Here is a 17,513-nt window from a genome sequence, read left to right as displayed (position 1 = left end):
ACACTCGGGTACAATATTTTATTTCTCTTCCTCTTTTGTTTTTTATATTTTATATATGAAAGATCTACTTTAATGATGTTACTGTTCTTAAAACATCTTATTTTAATCATTTATTTCTTCTCTCAATAATGGTAGATTGAGAAATCCTCTCTCAGTTGAGGAGAGAGACGACGACCGAAGCTTCTCCTGACAATGGTAGAGGAGGAGGAGATGCTATACGAGTTTTGATATGAAATTGTTATTCCTTTTATTATATTATTATTATAACGACTGATGAATATCTCATTAAAAACTCCAGTTCTGTAAACTTTTTGCTTAACATGAAAAGTAGTTTACCCCTACCAGCTTACCAGGCACATGGGATACCTATCTCCCGTCTGTGCCTGCCGGCACATTGGACTTGCTTGCTTGCTTGTTAGATTTCCCAACCTTGTGCTGGACACGGGCTCTTGCGTTGGCCCGTAGCATGGCACATTGAACACCAAGTTACCCCCTCCCAGCTTACCCGGCACAGGGGACACCAGTCTCCCGTCTGTGCCTGCCATGTTTGTCTTCTATTTAGGTGTCTGGGCATGGACTCACTCATACAATGAGAACAGACACTGCAAGAAGTATTCAGAGAACTGCAGATGGCAATTCTGCAGGGATTATGAATGGCATAGAGTCAACATATTCACTCTTGTTGTTGTAGGAATCAAGAGCAAAATTGTCCAGGATGAATTTTTCTCCAATCACCAAGTCAAATGCAACTGCAGAGACTGCAAGTTTGCATTAGAAAATGGACGCAGCCACTTTACAAAGCACGGATCCTTTGACCTTTCAAAGATCAAGTGTAAACCTCGTCCAACTGCCAGAACCACCTCTTCAAAGGGCAATACTTCGAAGATCACTGCTGCATCTACTGCTGAAACCAAAACTCCTATACAGGCCTAATCCCTTGTGCCTGTAGGAACACCAGCGACCAAGAAGAAGAAAGCTTAAGACCCACCTGCTAGTTTTACACCTTCCCTTGCTGCCGCACCACTGACCAGTGCTCCTGCACAAAGCGCTAATACATCAGCCATGGACACCAACTCTTCTGCTGCCACTCCCGAACCATCGCTGTATGACGCGTACCTCACCGTGAAACAAATGGCTGAGACTCTGATAGATAGACTTCGGCAGGAAGATCCAGCGAAGGTTCTACTCCTTGATAAAACGTCTTCCGCTCCAACTCCAGCTGTTGAACCAGACCCAGAGCCACGACCCACCGTAATCGATCCAAAGCAGCTACCGTAGGTGGTATCCTTCATTTAGGTCGTATCTCTTTACTTTCTTTTACTTTGGAAATATGGTTTTTCATATTTAAATTCTTGTGTTCCAAACATCTTAAGTTGAGAAATGCAGTCTCGGACAAATGTCAACATCAGGAGCAATCAAATTACACCTGGAACACCTCTTATTTTCTTGTAAAGGTTATTGTAATAATAAAGTTAAGGGTGTCTTGTTCCAGTTTAATGTTAGCCTCCATTTCTTCCGTCAGGTAGAGAGATGTCTAAAAAGCCTTCGATTTAAGGGTGATGGTTTAGTATGTGGCCTACCTTTCGAAATCAGCCTACGCAATTTTATCTGTTTTAGTATGTGGCCTAACCTTACCTAACCTAACCTAACCCAACAAGCCAGATAGGCCACATACTAAACCAGAATAAAAAAAAGGTAGGCCACATACTAAACTGGCACCCTATATATTTTTCAATCAATATAAAAAATTGAATAAATATGAGAAATCAAATATATACTGCATAAACAACTATAATACATCTATCCTGAAAGTACACTCTCGGGTACAACATACTATCATATTTCTCTGACTCTTATTTAGGTTTTTATACTTTATATAAGAATTATCTACTTTAATGGTGTTATTGTTATTAAAATATCTTATTTTAATCGTTTATTATATCTTCTCTCGATAATGTTAGATTGAAATCCACAATCAATTGAAGAGAGACTAAGACCAGTTTTGATATGAAATTATTATTACTTTTATTATATAATTATAAAAACTGATGAATATCTCCAGTTTCATAAACTTTTCCCTTCAAATACAAAGTCGTGTCATTTGAAAGGATAAAGAGAAGGATCATTGCAGATTTTCATATCTATACGATGAAAAAGAATGACCGCGAGTACCTTAATCTACCATTATTGAGAGAAGAAGTAGTCTGAAGCTAGAAAACATTAATTTTGATGAATATAAATAAAAATATATATGAAATACTACATACGTGATGCTTTTAAAATTTAATTTATGGGAAAAATCAGAATAGATTATATTCTTGTTTCCTTCTCTGTTAGTTGAAAATACCATTCTGAGTACAGTAGTACTAAACTTTGCTAGCTTAAATTTGCGAGCAAGTCCAAATACAGAAGGAACACAATTTTCTCATTTTTGTGGAGTACAGAATCAGTTCTACTCCTAGTAACACCTCACTGCATCTTCACAACGTTTCAATCTTAAGAATAAGAATAAGCCTACAGTAGTCCTGAAGAAAGGGAACGAAGTGATCCGAAACACACGTGGACACCTAAAAATAAATGGAGAAAAGCAAATGTATTCCTACTGTTTTCCTGAAAAAATATCTGCATGAGGAGGCACAGTGTAAAATCCGGACGTCGGATGCCGTCCAGGAGAATAGTAATCGCTTTTATCATCGGGAAAGACGCGAAAATACACCTCTTTTTTGTGACTGGTAATGTTCACTGATACTTTCTGTTATTTTCTGAATAAATGTTCGAAAAATATTGATTTATTTTCATTTTATTGAGAATAATCTCAATCGGACGTCAACATTACACTATGTACTAAGTGATATTCTCAATAACATGAAAATAAACCAATATTTTTCGAACATTTATTCAGAAAATAACAGAAAGTATCAGTGAACATTACCAGTCACAAAAAAGAGGTGTATTTTCGCGTCTTTCCCGGTGATACAAGCGATTTTCTATTCTCTCGGACGGCATCCGACGTCCGGATTTTACACTGTGCCAAAGTTTTTAAACTGGGCGTCGGATCAAATTGTAATGTTCATTTTGCAGACAATTTATTTGTATTGTTTAAACCACTAAGACATTACTTAAATCAAAACTTATTTACTAACCTAAATTTCTCCCTCAGATGTTTTGTCATTAAATTATGTTAATGAAAAGATATAGCACAATTTAGCTGACTTCAGCCTAATTTTCATCGGAGTCTTTCACAATGAAGATCTGGTAACACTGATAGTATTAGACTCAGTTTGAGAAGAGAAAAGACAGGTAGGGAAAGGAAGGGTTTTTTGGTTCTATGTCTAGCCCTTCCTACAGGAGTCTGTTCCTCTGACACCTAATTTGATGGTTGAAATAAAGGTAAGATTGTTGACAAATGACAATGATTATATAGGTTGATTGGTTAGTTAGCTATTTAGTGAAGATTGCCTCGTGGCATGACACGGGCTCTTGTCCTGGACAGTCCGTGGGTTAGAACCCCGTGATACCTGACGGTAATTCTCTTATAATATCAATGACAGAAATATTATAGAGTAGGAAGCTGCCGGAGGGAACTTCCATCAGGACGACATGGTCATCTCACCCGAAATTAGATTTTTCCTAAGTCAAAATTCCTTTTTGAATAGAGAATTGTACAAAGTTCAGTGACCAGCAGTGTTCCAAGTCGCGGAGTGGTGTGGTGTCTATTACTAAACCAACCGATTAATTCAAATAAAAACACTTCCAGTTATATAAAAGAATAGATATTGATTAAAAAATATTTTGATAAAAGAATAAAATTAATAATTCAAGTATTTATCGTCTCATTAGCTTTATATAACATAAACGTATTACTTTCAGATTTGAAGTCTGCAGTTTATTGTAATAGTACGTAAAAAAATCCAATTTTAATATGGTTAAATTTGTGACGAACTGGAAGTAAAGTATCTTTGAAAAGGAAGGAGTATTTATTACTCCTCCTTATAGTAATGGATGTGATAGAAGTGTAATAGTTTTACATTCATTCATTCTTGTACACCTAGACTGATATGATTGTCTTAGCTGACTCTGGAATCTAAAGTCTACACTGAATCACTGGGTTTAGTAGAAGAGAAAATGTAGCCATCGCTGCCTGTAAAATCAAAGCTATAGAATTTGTAATAATACCTCATTTTCACGCCACTTGCACAAACAGTATAGTTTTTCCATTTGCTTATCATGTCTATATTATGCACAGTCAGCCCTCTTTTTACGCGAGATCACACTTTAGTATAGGACCTGAAAAGTTGCAGCCCTGAAATACACATAAGAAGAAGAAGAGGAAGACGAAGATGATAAACATTGTTTGTTTACATTAGGAAGTCAGGGCAGAGATGATAGAAATAAGGGAAAAGGAGAAAAAGAAAAACAATATAGTAATTTTCAATATAAAAGAAAGTACAAAAGTTGATAGTAATGAAAAGCTGAGAGATGATTTTGATATATGTGGGAGTTTGATTAATGTCGAGTTAGGAATGAATGATGTGGAAATTGAAGAAGTGGGTAGGTTAGGCAAACCAAGGGAAGAGAGAGAGAGAGAGAGGAACAGGGGCAAAGACAAAAACCAAGGCCCCTGCTAGTTAAGCTTAAAAGCACTAAGGAAAAATGGGGAGTAATTGCAAGGGGGAAACACCTCAGGAAATCAACAAAAGAGGAGTTGAGACAAGTTTTCATTGCACCTGACCTCACTTTCAGGGAAAGGGAAAAAGAAAGGAAGTTTCTTCAGGAATTGAGAGAGAAAAAAGAAAATGGAGAGCAGGGGTGGTACATAAAGAGAGGAGAACTATAAACGACAATTTTCGTCAAGAAGCAAACGTAAGCAGAGCGAAGTAGAAAAGGTGTAAATTTAGACAAAAAAGTTAGCCAATGTATAAAAATATGCCTGTTAAATATCCAAGCACTAACTAAGCAGACATTAATAGAAGTGGAAAACGAGATGAACACAAATAAAATTCCTAAATTTTGTTTGACAGAAATGCACCGAAAGATAGATGAAATACAGCTAAGTAAAGGTCTGTTAAAAATAGAAAAAAGAAGGGATTTTCAAGACAAAAAGGGTGGTGGGTTAATGTTAATTTTTAAAAACAATAATATCACTGAAGCAGAGGAAATAGAAACAAAACATAGTGATATAATAATGGTACAATGCAAAATCCACAACTTAGCATTTTTGATAATACTAGTATATTTCGCAGCAGGAAATACAGAAGAAGATAGAAAAAGAGATCAAGAATTGAAAGAGGAATGTGAAAAATTAATACAGAAAGCAGGAGAAACAACTCCTTTGCTAGTTATGGGGGGTTTTAACGGCCACGTGGGATTTCTGGGACACCAACAAGTAGACAGAAATGGGGGAAATGGTGCTAGATTGGATGGGTAACCACAACCTAACATTATTAAATGGAGATGAAAGGTGCTCAGGACTATACACATGGAATAGACAAGATCAGCATAGGTCTAATGATTTTGTACTTGCAAATAATATGCTATATAGACAATTTAAATGTATGGAAATAGATGAAGATAAAACAGTATTAGACATATCAGATCACAACTTAATAACAGTAGAATTGAAAGTAAAAACAAATAGAGAAAATAATTGCAATAAAGGGATGTAAATAAGATTCACTTTTTGTTCATGAAATGTTTATTATCACTTGGAAGGCATCACATGACAATGATAATATCTGCAATGAAAGATAGCATGATGAGAAATGAAATGGCATTTGCATCGGCAGTCAAAATAAATTCAATATGAAATTACACTGACACCTAATAGCATATATGGGTCAGTTAGTAAATTCACAGTATTCACAGCTAGCTAATGAACCATTTGCTGCTAGCATATAATAGATAATAAAGTTTAACTAAAGTCTATAGACAATAATACTGTACCATATACGCAGCGAGTAAATGAGCTGCCAAACTGAAACACTGTTTGCTTACATTCTCACAAATGAGCGCCAATGTATAGATGACGCAATACACATAAATGAAATAGGATCCTATAATGCACATAATGTATAGACGACACAATACACATAAATGAAATAGGATCCTATAATGCACAAGAATGAAATAGGATCATATAATAATTATAACATGTACAACAGATATGAATAGACAATCCTCTATCTCCTCCCAAGTTTTTTTTGGGGTACTAATAAGAAAACTCAAAAACAAAACTGAACATGTTGGAGCAATATATGAAAACTACTTTATAAAAGCATATTAGCTATGTGGCTATGGAGCATAGCTGAATGAAAAATATAATATCATAAAGATAAATAAAGGGTGGAAAAGTATTGGTCTGCAAAAACGAATCAATACATATTACAATCATAGTCAGTCAAGTAGGCAGGCTTCTTGCGCAGCCTCTGAGGACGATCCGGAAGGGCACTTGGGGGAGCTTGAAAGAAATTATTAGGAGAGGCATCAGGGTGTGCATCATGTAGTGCTGCGTCAGGTGCCTGTGGGTGGTGAACAGGTGTTATGGGAGATTGAGGACGTGGTGATGGGGGTGGTGTGGCATCTGTGGGAGATGTAGGCGCAGGGTGTGGCACTTCCAGTCGATCAGTAGAGTGCGGTTCTGTATCAGGTTCTGGAGGCGATGATGGGCGTTGACGTGATTTCTCGTGCTGGGGAATTGGGTATCCAATGGTTAATCGTGGTCGTCTTGGAATAGCAGGGATGTATTTCCTCAGAAATTGTCTGTTGCGAAGAGTAGCCCTTCCAGAGCCATCGACCCTGACAATGTACTGATCAAATTGACGCACTTCGGACACAACGCCTGTTTTGTCCCATTTTAATGGGTTCGGGCCTGTCTGGTTTTGGATGCGGACGTTGTCGCCAACTCTCAATGGCGGCGGCCGCTTAGTGTGCTCGGTCCAGTACTCGGCCATTCTCATATGGCGATTCCGGAGTGCTTCCTCGCGTTGTGCGAGGGTGCTTCTCCAAGTGGGATGGGGGTTGTATTTTCCTGGCAAGATGGGGATGAAATCCTTAATGGGCCTTCCGAAGATACACATAGCTGGAGAAACTTTGGTTTCTTTGTCAGGGGTATTCCGGTATTGAAGGACGGCGCGCTGAAAGGCGTCGATGTTCAGGTCTCCTGTGGGCCCAGTGTTGTCGGTGAGGAGTCTTTTCGCTATTTTAACGCCAACCTCTGCCCTACAATTAGAATGGGGAAAATAGGTTGAGGAAAGACGATGGTCGACCCCCCAAGCCTGAAGGAAATCTTGAGTGATTTTTGCAGAGAACTCTGGGCCACCATCAGAAGAAAGCTCATCAGCGATTCCATATGTTGCGAATATCCTCCGTAGACTGTTGATAAGCCCAGTGGCACCATCTGCTGCGCGTTCGATGACAGGCCAATTTGAATACCTGTCCACTACAACGAGGTACTGTTGTCCTTTGTAGTGGAAAAAATCGGCACAAATATGCTGAAATGGATAGGCAGGAGGGTTTTGTGGATGTGGGGGAAGGGCGGGTTGGGAAGGTGCAATGCGGTTACAGTGATAACAGTTCATACGTGTGTCTTGGAGATCTTTAGAGATGCCGGGCCAAAATACAGACGAATCTGCTCGTGCTGTCATCGAGGTGATTCCCTGGTGAGCCGCATGAAGGGCTTGGAGTACTTGTTTACGAAGGGTGGGGGGGATCACAATTCTGTCTTTGTAGATGACTACACCGTCTACAGTATACAATTCGTGGCGGAACTTATGGTATTCGTGGAGATGCGGTGGTACGTCATTCTTAGCCTCGGGGATGCCATTTTCAATCAGTGAGATCAGATGTTGAAAGTCCGGGCAGCTGTTAGTTGCAGTTTGAACTTTGTCCCACGTCACTGAGCCAAGGGTTTGCAGGGATGTAACGTGTGCACACTGCAGGGCAGAGTCGATATCATCCTTTATTTCATCACTGCAGGAGTGCATGGATGCGATGTCGTCCTGCAAACGTAGTTTCATTGGAGGACCATTGCCTGTGGGATGTCGTGAGAGCGTGTCGGCTGCTTTGTGTTTTGTGCCAGGAACATGGACCATTTCGAAGCGGTATCGAAGTGTCTTTTCTTTTAAGTTTCGAAGGCGAGCGTTGGAGATGTCTTCAAAAGATCGATCACCAAAGATTTTAAGTAGGGGCTTGTGGTCCACTGCGATGAACAAGCTAGGGCATCCAAGGACGAAGAATCTGGTTTTGTTAAGGGCTTCCACTACAGCCAAGGCCTCTCCTTCAATGGGTGCATAACGAGACTCTGCTGGGTGTGTGAATCTACTCCCAATTAAGGTGGTTTTCCAGCCCGATTTGCAGCAAAATGGCCGGGTTGGTGTGCACAGGCAGTGTTTTTGGGTGAGCCAGAACCCAATGCCTGATTTGGACCAGTCGGTAGCAAGGCATGTTGATTTTTCTTTATCGTAGATCTGAACGCCCCTCTTGATTTCGTCGATTATGTGATCTTTAGATTCCTCAAAAAGGGTGTCCATGTGTCTGTCCCAACAGAAAGGGTTGCCAGGGCGCAAAAAGTTACGAAACGGGGTCATGCGTTTGGTCATAGAGAAGGCATAAGAGACTTGATTGATGAGGCCAAACCAGGAGCGCACGTCGGTTATGTTTTTTGGTGTGGGGAAATCGCGTATTGCAGACAAATATTTCTCACATGGCCGGACGCAATCTGGTGTGATTTCAAACCCCGCAAACTGGACAGTGTTAGCTGAAAAAACGAACTTGTCAGGATTTAAAATGATACCATTATGACCACAAATATCTAACCATTGTACTGTCTGGAAGAAACTCTCCTCTATGTTGTCTGCCCAGAGCAACGTGTCATCGATGCACTTGGTTTTGTTCGGGATATGACCGACCAGTTCGTCGTATCGTCTGGAATAGCCGTCACCAGAAGCTATGTATCCTTGTGGGGCCGTGCAATACCTGTAGCGGCCCCATGGTGTGATGAATGTGGTTAGGTGACGGTCTTCGGGCCGTAGCGGTACGCTGTGGTATCCATTCCAGGCATCTAAGACGGTTTTACGTTTACCTGCTGGCACTGCACGAGCTTGATGGAAAGGGGATGGTGTGTGGTGTGTTTCGCGAGTGGCATGGAGGTTGAGGGCTTGCAGATCTACTGTGCGACGTGGTTTACCATTCTTCTTGGCGCAAACTACCATACGGCTCATCCATGTGACAGGCTCGCCTATGGGCACCTGTTCGAGGACTCCTAGGTTCACATCCTGGTCCAGTCCTTGTTTTACCTCATCCTGCCAGTGAAGGGGAACGGGTATAGGGGTATGTACCGCTACTGGTTCAGCATGTGGATCAATCATTAATTTTAACGGGGGTCCTGACATCATGGGTAGCTTTTGGTGTTCACATGTATTAAAAGTGCTGGATGCGTAGTGCTCTAGGAGGAACTTCTGCAACTTCTCTCTATTAGCCTCCGTTGCAGCGAATGGTAACTTTTGGGGTGGTGGTGGGGGGAGTTGTCTCTGGGGGCACGAGCATTCCTCTGTCTGAATATTAGTCGATGATGTTTCCTGTGTCGCTTCGCCAATGCAGGGGAAGGTGGAAGAGATTATACCTAAGGCGATGCAGCCCTCTTTGCTCAAGTAAATCTTGTCAGAGTTGTCGGTGACATAGGTGATTTGTCTGGTTTCAACCAATTTACCCCTGTTGTTGGTACCTGTAAAGCGAAGAATAACGGCTCCTAGAATATTTATGCCTTTACTGTTGGCAGCTTTCATGGAGATATTAACTGGAATCAGATCAGAATGCTTGATGTGAAGTTTATTCAGAGCATGGATACCTGCCAGACAACTCTGACAGCCTGTGTCTGCCATTACTCGAGCCACTGCTGCTTTCGGTGGGGCGTGAAGTTTGAAGCCGAAGTGGGAATAGTCTTCTGAGGAAGTGGATATTTTGAGGTTAATGAATGGTTGGGGCCCAGAGGGCCTTTTAATCCATGATTTTGACATAGCGTCATACTGATGGTGATCAAGTGTAATGGATGAGTTGTTATGATATGTGGTGACAGAACAAAGTTCATTAAACACAGCATTATCTTCAGGTTGGATTGCAGCATGTGATTGTATTCCACTTGCCTGAGGTGATTTCTTCCTGCAAACTGAAGCAAAATGGTGTAATTTATTGCAAGAAAGGCATGTTTTATCAAATGCAGGGCATTCTGATTTTCTGAGACTTGCAGGGGCCTTTCTGCCATGCCCTGTTTTACCACAATAAGAGCAACTCACATCAGAAGCAGGTTTATTTAAGTCATGTTTCACAATCCTGGTTCGGTTAAATTTTTTGTACGAACTTGAGGCATCGGTGCTTGGGGATTCCGTGAATAAAGACGCTGAGCGTTTACCGGCTTCTTTTCTTTCAACAAATCTAAAAACTTCTTCTAGTGTCATGTTTTGATTTGTGTGACCCAACAGGTCAAGTTGTATCTCCTGGTCTTCAATGCCTCTGATAAGGATATCCTGAATAATTGGCTCAGTATAATTCACTTCACTATCGCAGGAAGGGCAATCTAGGAGGAATTTACATATACCAGCTTGCCCCCTTAATCTGGCTCCAAATGCTCGGATGGGTTCGTCTCTGTCTTGCCTCATATTATGGAGTGTGACCCGTGCCACCATTACATTTTCTTCACGTACGGCTAGGGCTCGAATGGCAGCAATGACTTCGGCAATAGGTTTTGCGAGGAGGCTGCCTCCAGCAACTCTAGTTACATCTTTACGCAATTGATCTTCACAACACTCTAGCAGCTGAACAACAGCTTCTTGCCCGTTAATGGCTGTGGCATTTACATATTCATCCCACCTTATTAAAAAATATGACCATTCCTCAGTGGTTCCTGCGGCAGTGATGGTAGGCCTCTTAACCTTTTCCACTTGTGCATGTTGCGCTGCAGCACCTGGTCGAGCAGCAGCTGTGTGGTTTATGCAATGGGCGGTCAGTAGGGCAGCAACAATGGCGTCAGACAGGTCGGGGGTCACATAATTGCAATTGTCGATGGGGCATTGTACAGCAGGCATTGTAATGTAGCAAGATCACTGATATTATCATAAATAAGATTCACTTTTTGTTCATGAAATGTTTATTATCACTTGGAAGGCATCACATGACAATGATAATATCTGCAATGAAAGATAGCATGATGAGAAATGAAATGGCATTTGCATCGGCAGTCAAAATAAATTCAATATGAAATTACACTGACACCTAATAGCATATATGGGTCAGTTAGTAAATTCACAGTATTCACAGCTAGCTAATGAACCATTTGCTGCTAGCATATAATAGATAATAAAGTTTAACTAAAGTCTATAGACAATAATACTGTACCATATACGCAGCGAGTAAATGAGCTGCCAAACTGAAACACTGTTTGCTTACATTCTCACAAATGAGCGCCAATGTATAGATGACGCAATACACATAAATGAAATAGGATCCTATAATGCACATAATGTATAGACGACACAATACACATAAATGAAATAGGATCCTATAATGCACAAGAATGAAATAGGATCATATAATAATTATAACATGTACAACAGATATGAATAGACAATCCTCTAGGATGTGGGAAGAAATTACATATTATAGGAGAGACAAAAGATATAGGCGAATATGTGAAATCTATAGAGAGAAAACTTGTCAGCAAGGATGTAAAAAGTATTGATGAGGTAAACATAATAATGGCAGAAATGAAACAAGAGCATTTGGCTAAAACATATATAGGAGAAGGGTAATAAATGAAGGTAAGACCAAAAAACAACCTTGGGTAACTGAGGAAATAAGGAGAAAGATTAAGGAAAGAAAGGAACTTAATCGAAAAAAAAGAGAAATGAAAAAGATATTAGGTTAAAACAGAATTAGAAGAAAAATACAATCATAAGAAGAAAGAAGTACAAATACTGGTGAAAGATAGTATAACTTTATATAAGAAAAAGAAGACCAGGGAGATAAGAGATGATATAAACAATAAACAATGCAAATAAAAGAAGAATTTAAGAAGTCCAAACTGATCACAATGGATTTCCAAAACTGATGATAGCAAGGTGTTATCCTATGTAATTTCAAGGTAGAAGGGAATAAAAGTAAAGATTGAGAATCTCCTTACGATATTAATTTATTTAAGGCACAGGTAATATAAACTTATTTTGCGGAGTGAGCAATAAGGAACCAGGAGTAATAATAATAATAATAATAATAATAATAATAATAATAATAATAAGGCTTCTATTAATATTGTTTTCTTAGTAATATTGTGTCTTCTACAGTTCCATCTCTGAAGAAAAACAGAAGAAGAGGAAGAGCAATGTTTGTTTACATTTGAGACGATGGAGGTCCAACATGTGTCAAGGCGTCCTTTCTTAATTTACGGCAAATTATCCAATATAGAAAAACTTTTTTCAAATGTAGATAAAGGTGAGTTATCATATATAGTTATTGTCACATTATGCGAAGTTCAGGATGTGTTTTATTATAGTAATTAAGTCTTTTTTGGTAAAGTTTTGTATGGTGTCAGAAAAGGCTGTTTTTTTTTTTTTTTTGTATATACAATTTCTCCTACATTTTGGTCCTTAATGAAATATCTCTTGGGGTGTGAATATTTCGTTTTTACAGGCTTTAAATTTCTTATTACTAGTTAAATCATTTTATTTATGTGAAAAATGACAATATGTTGTTTATCTAGGTCCACAATACGATATTATGAAGTTAGTTTTACGATATACATAATTTAGTGTTGCCGTGTCAGGATCAAAGCTGGTTTGGAAGCACAAGGTTGAGATTTAGTCTTGGGGTAAGCTAAGGACACGGCGGTCTAAGGGGATAAATAGGTAAGGATAGGGCAGTCTAAGGGACTAAGGAGGTAAGGATACGTCTCCTAGGTTATGTTAGGTGGGAAACCTTAGGCTATGTTCATGTCTTTGTTTCCCTTTTAAAGTGTGGGAGCCTTTGTATATCAGCGGCCAGTTCCTCCTCCGAGCGTAAAATATCGATACCAAATAAACTAAACTTTCCCCCCTAACCTAACCTACAAACCGTGTCCTTACCTATTTACTTAACTGGGGTTCAGTGCCTCCCTGCGACCCCCCCCCCCTTACACTGCTATATTCTTAGCCGTTATCATACTTACAGGTGGCCGCTATCACACATACACCCCAAAGTGTGGTTTTTGAGTCATTATTTTTGTAATTTTACACCAGGTCTGTCCCAACAAAATATATAAAGACTCCAGGTCAGGTAAAATATCAGTAGTAACCATTAATTATTTTGCAGAAATGGTGACGACGCTTGTGGGAAACCCTTATTTACAAGTTATGAATCCACAGAGGGAAATGGCCTTAGTATTTTTGACATGATTGCAGTAGCGACTTCCTTCAAAGCTTAGAAATAAAAAAGAAAATGCCGGAGACAGCCTGTCTTTAGAAGTGAATTATGTGATCGGACGGAAGAAAAGTGCCGTGGTAGTGAAGACACCTCTGAATGGTCTTGGATTAGAAAATGGGAAAGCTAGGATCTAGTGGTATGGAAAATGGGAGAGCTAGGATCCAGTGGTATAGAAAACTGTACATTGGGATATGTATGTATCGACGGAATTATTAATTTTTATTGAACTTATGTATATTGTCATTAGTTTCAGAATATAGTTTAAGGGGTGCAAAGATGTGTATGTTCCTCCACATTGCACAAACCTTTGATCTTTAAAGGTTTTAAAGGTCACTCATGAATGGCAGAGACAAAGGGACAGTGACAATACCCTAGAGACTAACCATATGTATACATATGAGCAGTGCCCAAGCTAGGATCAGGCAGGGCCAGGCAATGGCTGTTGAAGACTCAGTAGGTGACCAATTGGTTCCCCCAAACTCCCTCATCCTTAGCCCACAAGGATGGCGAGTGTGCAGACACTACAAAAGACTATCGAGCTTGAGCTGGTCTCAAAACCCAGTTGTTCCGTAACTGAAATACAAACCATGCTATTTACATGGGGTAATTACTTTCGGCGTAGCTGAATGATGAGCCATAAAGTTTTAACGAGGGTTTCCCACCCCACCGCTAGTTAGCGGGGGGGTAGGGAGGGGTAGCTAGCTACCCCTCCCCGCTCACACACACTGGAAATAGCTCACTTTACTTCTGGCTCGGGTAGCCTACCCTCGCTTGACGGCAATTCCTGTTTTGTCTTTTAATTACTTACTGTTTCTTAAACATATATATTTAAACATTATGATGTTTATATATATATATATATATATATATATATATATATATATATATATATATATATATATATATATATATATATATATATATATATATATATATTGTGTATAATATATAGTAAGTTTCCTTTTCAGTGTTTGTGCGGTGTGTGTGGTGTACGACAACGAGAGTGTTCATCGGCTTAGCACTAGGCCACCACAATTTCCCTTCACGGGGCGTGGCCGCTCACTCCTAGGCCACCACAGTTGCCTTCATGGAGAGCGGTGTCTCTCTCGGGGTCGTTCACCTCTTACTTCGTACTATTACTACTACAATAGCTTCCTTCCCGTTGCGGGCTGAGTTGTTATTACGTTTATTTGTTTCAATTATTTATTTATGAAATCTAATTGCATTTTTAACATTTCAGCTGGGAACATTTTCCTTCGGGGGTCTGTGAATCTTGGAAACATTCAAATCAGTTCATAATTATAGTTATTATAATTCTGTTTTTTGTTTTAGGTCTCCGCCCTCCCCCTTCTTCATTGTGAGGGAGGAGGGCGCATACCTACTTCGTTCAAATGTTCTTTCCCTCGGGGTTACTCTTTGGAGTTTCACTCGGGGGGGATTTCTGTTAAATAATTACTTTATTTATTTTCCAGTTAACTATGCAGTTTCATCGTTTGACTGAAGTGTGCCATCGAAGCAGAGCTGTCCTGTTTATGCCTGGGGAGTCTGCTTTCGCTGCCGTCTCTCTAGGACATCATCATGGGCGTTTCCCTTCTCTTAGAGGTTCTCCTGTGACAACTTTCAGCTCTTCAGTCATCTTTGGATGATAAGGAGGTTTGCCTCTAAGGGTAGTTTGTAACTTCCCTTCTTCCCTTTTTGTTCCTGGTCCTTAGGCGGTTATGCTCTTGGGGCTGAGCGACCGCTCTCATAACCATGCTCAAGGTGCTGAGCGGTTACAAGGCCGGACCATGGAACATCTAGTGCTAAGGGCTCCTCTTCGGAGGATTGCTCCTTACAGTCGACATCGCAGCCCCTAGGGGCGCCATTGCCAGTGTCTGGGTTTTCCTGGTCCTTAGGTGGTTATTCTCTTAGTCTGAGCGACTTCTTTTGTAACCACGCTCAAGGAGCTGAGCGGTTGCAAGTCCGACCCATGGAACTGATGTGACTATGCTCTTGGGGCTGAGCAGTCGCTTCTGTAGCTATGCTCAAGATCAGTCTTGTGACCTCTCTCGTTCGCGAGGGAGGCCACTCATGAGGGCTCCTCTTCGGAGGATTGCTCCTTAATGGTCTCTTCTACGAAGTGCCACCTCTCTCGTTCGCGAGAGAGGGTACTCATAGAGACTCCTCTTCGGAGGATTGTTCCTGATTAGACCAGCTTGCTGTTCAGTCACTATCACTTCGGTGTTTAGTGACGGGGAAACTTCGGTTTCTCGTTACTCTGACCCTTCCGTCTCTCATAATATTAGTTACGCAGATCCCTTGGGCTCTCGTAACCTTAGTCACTCCTTCACTTCAGTGATTAGCGACGGGTAAACTTCGGTTTCTCATTGCTCTGATCCTTCGGGGTCTTGCAACTCTAACCCCTCAGGGTCTCGCTGCATACGTTCGCGATCCCCGTCGGGGAATGTTGTCCTTCGGGACTTTGTATCCAGTCGCCCTCCTGACATGCTGACCTGCCATCTCCTTTAAGGATGATGCACACTACGTGCCATCTAAACCTGTCATTGCGCAGGCACAGGTCCCGTCGGGACCTAAGGGTAATGATTGCAAAGCTGCGCATCAAACCCTTGCGCGCCAGGTTATACTTGTGCGGCCTTCTGCTGTTGCTGCTGTTGCTGCTGTTGATCCTGATTTAGCACCCCTGCGCACCCTCAATCTTCAGCGCGCCTGCGCCCATCAACAGTTTCTGAGTTAACGCGCCCGCGCCCAAAAAGCACACACGCACTCGCCTGCGCGAAATGCGCTCGTGCTCGTGTACGCGCAAATGTTCCAGTTACGCGCCCACAGCTTTCTGCGCTCCCACACCCATCTGCTGTTCCTGCGGTGGCCGCAGTAACCCATCACTCTTATAATAATAAAAGTGATGTGCGCCCTCGCGCAGTTCCTGACATAGCGCACACGCGCTCGCCCATATGCTGTTCTTGAGGTGGCGCATTCACGCCCACCTGCGCACAAGCACTCAACAGTTCCTGATCGCACCGCAGAAACCCATCACTCTTATAATACTAAAAGTGATGTGCACGCTCGCGCAGTTCCTGACATAGCGCACACGCGCTCGCCAACGCACCAGCGAGCCTCTACATTTCCGCGCGCAGTCCAGGAGGAACCTAAGATAGCGCGCAGGCGCTCACAGGTTCCCCTGGACTCTGTTCCAGCCGTGCGTAATGTCAAACCAACGGTGCACAATGTTCCAGCCTCGTCTGTGCGCCCAGTTCCAGTTCCGCAATGTGCGCGCCAGAATTTCTGGGCGCCAAATTCCAGCTGCGCAGGATGCGCGCCAGATTCGGCAGCGAACGCCCACGCGTTCGATCCCTGCCGCTCGCCCTGAGCGCCCACCACAAAAGCGCACACCTGTGCGCCAACATCCTGATGCGCGCCCACGATCGCCAAGGGCCCTGTCTTACAGACACGCGCAAGCACTCATCAGCAGCTTGTCAGCCCACTGACTCCCGCATCCATCCTGTAATCCCCTGTAAACCAGCTCCTGCGTGCCCGCGCCCCTAACCTTGCATTCCCACGCCCGCGCTCGAGCGCGAATATCCTGCTGCGCGCAAATTATTCACGCGCAATCCAGAACAGGGTCCTTCACGGTGCCCTGATCGCCAACACGATCAGGTACAAGCCTCAGGGCTACAGGGGGAAAGGTCATCATCGCCTTCCCCTCCCCGCAAGCGCATAACAGCGCGCCCGTCGGAGGAGGGGAGGTTTCCAGACAGGCCCAAGGACTCTTCTGTTTCTTCTGCAGTTTTTCAACAGGCGAACCCTCATTTGTCGACTCCTCCAAGGGATCGAACGATCCCTTTCCATCCAGAGGGAGTGTCTGACAGTGCAACTGTCAGTCAGCAGCCCTGGTTTGGTGCCATGTTCAGAGCCCTTATGAAGGCTATGAAGCCTGAGCTCTCTGACCTAGGCCACAAATCAGTGGCAGCCTTCCCCCCCCCCCCTGAAGAGGAAGAGAGGAGTCCCCTCTGTGGTAACTTCTCTAAGGACTCCAACGCACCAGCGCGCTTCTACATCTCAATGCGCAG

The 17,513-nt window shown here is 42.0% G+C and overlaps 1 protein-coding gene, 3 long non-coding RNA genes and 1 pseudogene across 17 annotated transcripts in view; 2 read left to right on the top strand and 3 right to left on the bottom strand.

Annotated features, from left to right (window-relative positions):
* Positions 1-6,950, bottom strand: part of LOC137633481 (sorting nexin-2-like) — a 32,636-nt pseudogene extending 25,686 nt beyond the window's left edge.
* The window catches only part of LOC137633468 (uncharacterized), a 429,224-nt gene that overhangs the window by 258,705 nt on the left and 153,006 nt on the right, over positions 1-17,513 (top strand). The window lies entirely within an intron of this gene.
* Positions 1-17,513, bottom strand: part of LOC137633471 (uncharacterized) — a 415,554-nt gene that overhangs the window by 245,148 nt on the left and 152,893 nt on the right. The window lies entirely within an intron of this gene.
* The window catches only part of LOC137633473 (uncharacterized), a 246,637-nt gene that overhangs the window by 111,645 nt on the left and 117,479 nt on the right, over positions 1-17,513 (bottom strand). The gene's annotated exons all lie outside the window — the stretch shown is intronic.
* The window catches only part of LOC137633940 (uncharacterized), a 56,947-nt gene continuing 51,776 nt past the window's right edge, over positions 12,343-17,513 (top strand). Inside the window, exons 1-2 of the long non-coding RNA XR_011042368.1 lie at positions 12,343-12,480; positions 13,336-13,639. This is a non-coding gene — a long non-coding RNA (uncharacterized lncRNA). The remainder of the gene's footprint in view (positions 12,481-13,335; positions 13,640-17,513) is intronic.

Source organism: Palaemon carinicauda, chromosome 43 (assembly GCF_036898095.1).
Source record: "Palaemon carinicauda isolate YSFRI2023 chromosome 43, ASM3689809v2, whole genome shotgun sequence".
NCBI lineage: Eukaryota > Metazoa > Arthropoda > Malacostraca > Decapoda > Palaemonidae > Palaemon > Palaemon carinicauda.
This window is presented reverse-complemented; position numbering and strand designations above follow the sequence as displayed.